The following is a 6528-nucleotide window of genomic DNA, read 5'->3' as shown; positions in this document are numbered from 1 at the left end:
TGCGGACGGAGAAAAAAGTGGGGGGGGGGGGGAAGGAAAAAAAAAAGCCAACTGCATAAATCTGCTAGCTGTAAAACTGAAAGATGGTGAAATTAGTCTGCAACAGCATATCCATGTTCTCATTAACAGCAATTCAGCGTTTTTAGGACATGTTAACTGCTGCAGTGAGGAGAAGAGGCTGCAGATCAATATAAAATAAACCACAGCCTCGCAAAACCTCATTTGTAATTTCCAAAGTACTTTCCCTCAGTCGTGCAGGACAGTCATTGTGACTACATCAGTGGGGCAATGGTTACCAAGAAAATGTCACAGACTGGTTTGGGTGTGGAGCTGCAAAACTCATCCAATCTGAAAAAAAATCTCCGTATGTTAACAAGGACAAAAACCTAGAGGTAATGTATATTGTCACAGAGAAACGGAGAAAGGGTAACAATCACTGATAGCTTCACTTCAAAAGTGGGAGAGGTCATGGCTGGTAATTAATTATCCAAATCACGGCTGTTGTATGTCTCTGCCTAACAAGCTGTCTGACCCTTTGCAAAACAATCCCTCTGAGAATGTATCAACCTGAGAGCTTGTTTCTATAGGGATTTTAACTGTGCGGCAGATTATTTTCATGGTGGAGCTGAAAGGGGTAGAGGGACCAGGGAGCCGCAAATGTAAGCCGGGCGCAGCAGACGGGGAGCTCGCAGGCAAATGGCTCCACGCATCGCATCATGGCACCGCTGGTCCTGGGGCAGTGAACCCACCCACCGGAGGTCACTGCTCGTGGCTATTGATTTGGATGGGATCCTCTTTTGGGTGATCTCTACAAGCGCATGTTTAGTTTAAGCATATCTTCAAATCTAATCAGATTTAAGCGTGTGCTCGGGGACCTCTGGGAACATGGGCTTAGAGGTGAAGGCCAGAAGAAGGCAGACGACAGGCATCCTGACCTGAAAGGATTTTTTGGCTCCAGCAGAGCATGGCCAGGCAGGACCTTCCAGCAGCCGGGGCATTTGTTTCCAGTGTGTGCAGGACATACTGCTATCCTCGGGGCAGAGCAAGTGACAGTGGGACAGGAGAGCTGGGAAGTGCTATGCAATGCCGCTGCTGGTGCGACAGTTGCCCCATGGTGTTAATCCCCATCTCAAGGACTGATCGATGTTGTGCAGAGCTGCGTGAAAAGGGAAGGCACTTCAGCCTGTTTTGCAGAGATATTGCATCTTTTCCCTGAGATGCTGAGTGCTGAACCCTGGCTTGGATAGGGCACATCGGAAGGCTATCATATACAGAACAGTTCTAACATGACAAATTTTGGCAGTAGCTGACAGTTTTACAAGAAAGGGAGATCAATTCTTAATACAAGACAATCCTACACACAGCATGATGCTCCGGCTGGGGCAGACATGTGTGGTGTGTGTGTGGAGGTTGCCCAGCGCAGTTTTAGCTAGTTAAACATTAACTACTAAACATGTATTAATTTAGTGAGATTGTGGCCTAAGGATCCCAGGATTACTGCTCCCAGGTATGGGCTGTCACCATTGAGTCACAGTAAATGTTTTAAGCCTGTGGCTTTCAAGTATTGAGACAGGTTGCACTAAAATCTAGAAATGATCTAATAATAATATAATCTAACAACTATATTTAATTTGAGAGGTTCTGTAAAAATCTAGTAAAGAAAGTGCAGGAGGAGAAAGGCTTTCCTATGACTTTCTTGCCACTTGGTACTCAAAACTTCATACATTCACACAGTGCTTCACAGTTTTAGAGGGCCTGGGCAAATCAAACCCCGCAGCAGCCATTCATCTGCATAATTACTGGGGGTCAGCTAAGAGGAAACAAGCTCTAATTTCACCACCCCTATTTGCAGGTGAAGCCTTCGACAGTAAAAATGAATACGGCTTGAGTCTCGCTAGTTATATTGAACCTTTAAGTCGGAAAGTGAAAAAAAGATAACTGGTTTTGCTGAATAAATCAGCACCATCATCTCTGCTGGGGAATGTGGTTACCTGTATTATGGCAGGAGGAGGAGGTCGGTGCCCCGTGCCCAGGCACTGTGCAAGAACCTGGGTGAGCGATGGGGGTGCTGCAAAGATGTCTGGAAATAGTGCATTCAGCACATCCTCACCCACAGAGGGGTCATATCCAAACGGGCTGAAATGACAGAAGAAAAGATCAATTCTTAGCTGGTTTCTGCCACAAGGCCCAGGACCCTAGACAAGGAAAGCTGCTATGTCCTCTGAGGTGAATTAAATTGATGGTCTAAAATGAGCATTAATTCCTCTCCAAAGCATGGTTTGCTGGGGTGGTGTGGGCCCCGGGGTTTTGTTGCTGCCCCTGGCTGTGAGGGACTCGGTGGCAGGGAGCCAGCCCACTCCCACTAGCACCTTTCCGCCGGTTTGGTGCCATTACTGTTTTTAAGGCATCACAAAACAATGGAGGTCTTTAAGGATGAAATGGTGCTGTGGCAGATATTCAAAGCAGAGGGCTCTTACTTCTATTTGAGTGGTTCAAAGTAAGATTGCAGAGATATTTGCTAATCCCAGTAAACAAAAAATCCCTGCAGCCGAGAACCATCTCCAGAAAGCACAGGCAGCGTTGGCTCTCCCACACCGTTCCCCCATGGTTTTCCTTCCCTCCCTGTCATGTACAAACACAATATTTGTTTTTCACCCTTTGCACTGTGTGGGGAAAAAAATAAATTCAATTTTTTCTTGGAACAAGAGATTTATTTTTTTTGTACCTTTTCTTCCACAGATGCTAACAAGATAGTCTCAGGATCCTTGGCATGTGTGCATCTGTGTGAGTGTAAGATAAAGGGGGAGAAGATGGCAGACAAACATGTTACAGTGATACTAAGTGTCATGAATGCTGCGGTTTAAGGATAATTAAAAACCTCTTCGGCCAGGTCACTGTCTTGTTACCAGTCCTGGAAAAGGGACCGCGCATCATATTATGAGCCATAGTGCCTGCAAATCCTGTGGTTTTCTGTTGAAGCCTCTTAAAATGAGGGAACAGCAAGGCAGCAGGCAAATGGTCACTTTTCAGAGTCTCAGAGCTTTTTAGATAACCGAAGAGCATAAAGTTTGCCAATTAGTGTTTTGGATAACGCTAGAGCTGACAGGGCACGTGAAATGCTGGCAGGGCAAGATCTGGTTTCAGTAGTGGAGATTTGCATTCCTTCCCACAGGTTATGTTTTGGACAGGTGAAAGTAATTATTTCTGATCACAAAATGGGGAATGTGTGTGATGCCAGGGCCAGGGGTACTGATCTGAGCCCAAGGCCACCGCTGCCCTTGGCGCAGTTGAGTCTGCAGGGACATGCTGGGGAGCCGGGGCTTGGGGCGAGAATGCTCTGTGTGTGCTCGATCAGGCTTTGGCTTTTAATCAGGCTCTGGAATAGTCCCCGGAGGATCTTGGTACAATAAAAACCAAAGGAAAATGTGAGAATATCCAGGAGAACCAGCTCATTTTAAAATTCAGATGAAGTTTTGGAGAGGAGCGGTTCCCATACTCCCAAGGCCAGGAGAACAGTTTGTTCATTGCCCGTGCCTATGGCTGGAGGAAGTCTTGTGGAACTTGTTTTAAAGGAAATTGTTGGCCCATGGTGGTAGTTTTCCTGTTACCAGAAAAGGTTGGGGTTTTTTACCTCCCATCTGACAGCATCATTAAAAGTTCATCCTCTCACTTAACCTTTGCTTCAGCTTTTAATGAGTGTAAAGTAGGTTTGACCATCTGTATGTTCCCCCTATTGAATGCTCTTTTCATAATAAATTATACAGTAACTCTCCCAGAGGTGGTAAGTCTGGCACAGTAACAGTTTATTCCAATGCAACCATTCTTTTGATGAGAGTAAACCTGCTCCAAGAGAGCTGCCACAAGGGACGGTGCAGCCTTCACCCATGTCCCTACAAAGGGCTCATTTCTCTGATGTTTATTGCAAAAGGGACTTACAGGATAGTGTTGTTCGAGACAATTTCCTAGGCTGCTCACAATGGAAGTCCTCAAGTAACCCTGGAAAAAGATGAGGATATTACATGACTGTTTCTTGGGACTTACCATGCTGCATAGAGCATTGCAGGGCCAGAGGGAAGTGCTGCATGAAGCATGGGGAGAGGCATGTGTTCCTGAATTATCAGCAAGGGGGGGTTCTTGCAGAGAAGGGAACTGCTCTTGCTCTGCCGCAAGATAATACGAGAGGGGAGTGCTCTAGTCTGGCAAACTGAGACTGCTCTCAGCAGGAAATGTAAAAAAACCCTTAACAAAGCCAAAAGCCTTCAGCCCTGCTGAAGCTGCGCCACCTCATTTCGGGCACCAACCCGCCTCAGCCATGCCTGGAGCCCCTCCGCCCTGGAGTCTCGTGCCTCTCTAGCATGCACTTCACCAACGAAGAAATATTCCCCAGGGAAACTGCAACCCTGGTAAAAGCCTGGGAACAAGTACTGAAGGCAAACAAATGGGATTTCAGACCGGTTTTTTCCTTTTAGTGAGGGTCACTGGAGTGGTTGAGCACCCTCCCACTGGCTTTCAGAGCAGCTGGTCCAGGACCCTCCTCCATCACCCTCCACAGGGCTTCACCCCTGTTTGCTTCTGCAGTCGTGCTGCAAAGGTGCGGGTTTCAATTTTTTCTCTCAGCGGCCTTTCATGAAATGATATTATTTATAGTCCTGTGTCTGTTCACATCATCATTACTCTCTAACAATAAACTTAACAATGCCTTTGCAAGCCTTTGTTATTTGCTGAATGCTGTGGGGTGCTGTGTTTCTGAGCTAACAAGCACTTTAAAGAGCCTATGATTTGTCTCTTGGATATGTTATCTTGCTATTAGCTGTAAATAGGGATGTAGATAATGTTTTACATCTGTACCATTAAGAAGCAACAAATTAGACTCTTCCCCAGCCTCTTCCCCAGCTCACAAATCTTGGTTAACTCCAAGAAAATTGAATAAAAAAATCATTGTTTGTAAAGATACAGACAAAACTCTAACTCATAGGCTTGTGAATATAGCAATTGAGATTTTTAACAAGATCTGGTTGAAATTCAATATTCCTTTTCCTGGGAAAGCTCCAAAATGTTGCTATTTGTTTTCATAGCAGTATGAAAAGAAAGCCCAAAGCATCAAAGTTTCCTTTACAAAAGGAGATAAAAAACAATTAATTTCAAATCAACCATTTAGAACATTTTGTTTCAATGAAATAGATTTTCTATTTTCAGTAAGGTGCAATACAAAATAAAACACTTAGAATGAAAAGCCGCTTAAGAATAAAAAACATCAAAATGTTCCTTCTCAGTGCAACTGAAACATTTATTTTTGATGTATTTGCAAAATAAAATAAGCAGCTTCTAGATATTCTCTGGAAAGTCTTGTTTTCACAGGCTGACAGGGCAGCGGCTTTCGAGCTGCCTTCTCCCCAGCCAAATTCCTGGCACTTTCTTGCAGGCTTCCTCCACAGGCAAACCAGAGGGCAAAGGCAGGTAGCAAATAGGTGCAGACACTTGAGCAAAAAATGCTGAAGTTCTCCCTCCCCAGTGCTGGAGAGATTTTGGTCAACTCTGAAAAGGCAGGGAAACAAATGCTCTTTAAAATTTTCTTTCCACATTGACAAAACTCCAGCCTTTTGGCTTTTTTAAAGTAACGATTCAGTAGCTGAGGTCTTGAAGCTGAAAAGCACAGCTTAGTTTTGAGCAGAGGGGCTTTCCAGACAGACAGCCTATGCTGGACAGTGTGCCCAGGCGGTGGGACAGACAAACTGCTCGGGCTCCCCACTGTCCCCTGGCTCCTCGCCCTCCTGAGACACCAATGCTTTGCCTGGCCTCTCTGCAAATGTGCATCCCACTCAGTATAAGATTTTCAAAAGTGATGTATTCAGAGGTTTGAGGTCCCAGCTGAGCACTCCGAAATCAGGTTTAAACACCATGGGTAGTTTTTGGAGACCCGAAGGGGCTGACATCACCTCATTGCCTGAACTCCAGTTTCTTCCGTAACTTCTGCATCAAACCCATAACACCCCTTGCTTAGTTTGGTAAGGAGTCCATTTCAGCTAAATTGATATATCTAGATTAATTTGCTATCAGAGCACCCCTGTTGGGGTTTTGCACTAAATTAAGTTGCTTTTTGAAACTGATTTTTGTTAAAATAGCGCCACTTCCCACATACCCAAAATTTCCATGGCTATAAATATGGATAACATGCCCCTCCCTAAGTCTCCCTCAATCACCACCTGATATATCCTCTAAAGCAGGACAGTTTCTACACAAATGTTATTTAAGGAGATGTATTCTCTCTTGCACACGCCAGAAAGGTTTTTGCTGAGCATCTCATGGCAGTCCAGAACATCTCCCTCCCGCATGGCTGCCATGGGTGCGGCTGCAGGTCCTGAGCACAGACGTCCCTGTGGCGAGCAGAGTTTGACCAGCCCCTTGGTGGTCTCGACCCCCATGACCTCCTCGGCCGTGACTGACTGGCATCACTGCAAATGTCATCACTTCACTGTTCGCCTTTTTCAGGATTTTTCCTAACTACACTGAGCATTGGCTCTCTAGTCA

This window comes from Aptenodytes forsteri, unplaced genomic scaffold (assembly GCF_000699145.1).
Source record: "Aptenodytes forsteri isolate BGI_AS27 unplaced genomic scaffold, ASM69914v1 Scaffold176, whole genome shotgun sequence".
NCBI classification, from domain to species: domain Eukaryota; kingdom Metazoa; phylum Chordata; class Aves; order Sphenisciformes; family Spheniscidae; genus Aptenodytes; species Aptenodytes forsteri.
The sequence above is the reverse complement of the archived record's forward strand: the minus strand, read 5'-3'. Positions refer to the sequence as shown.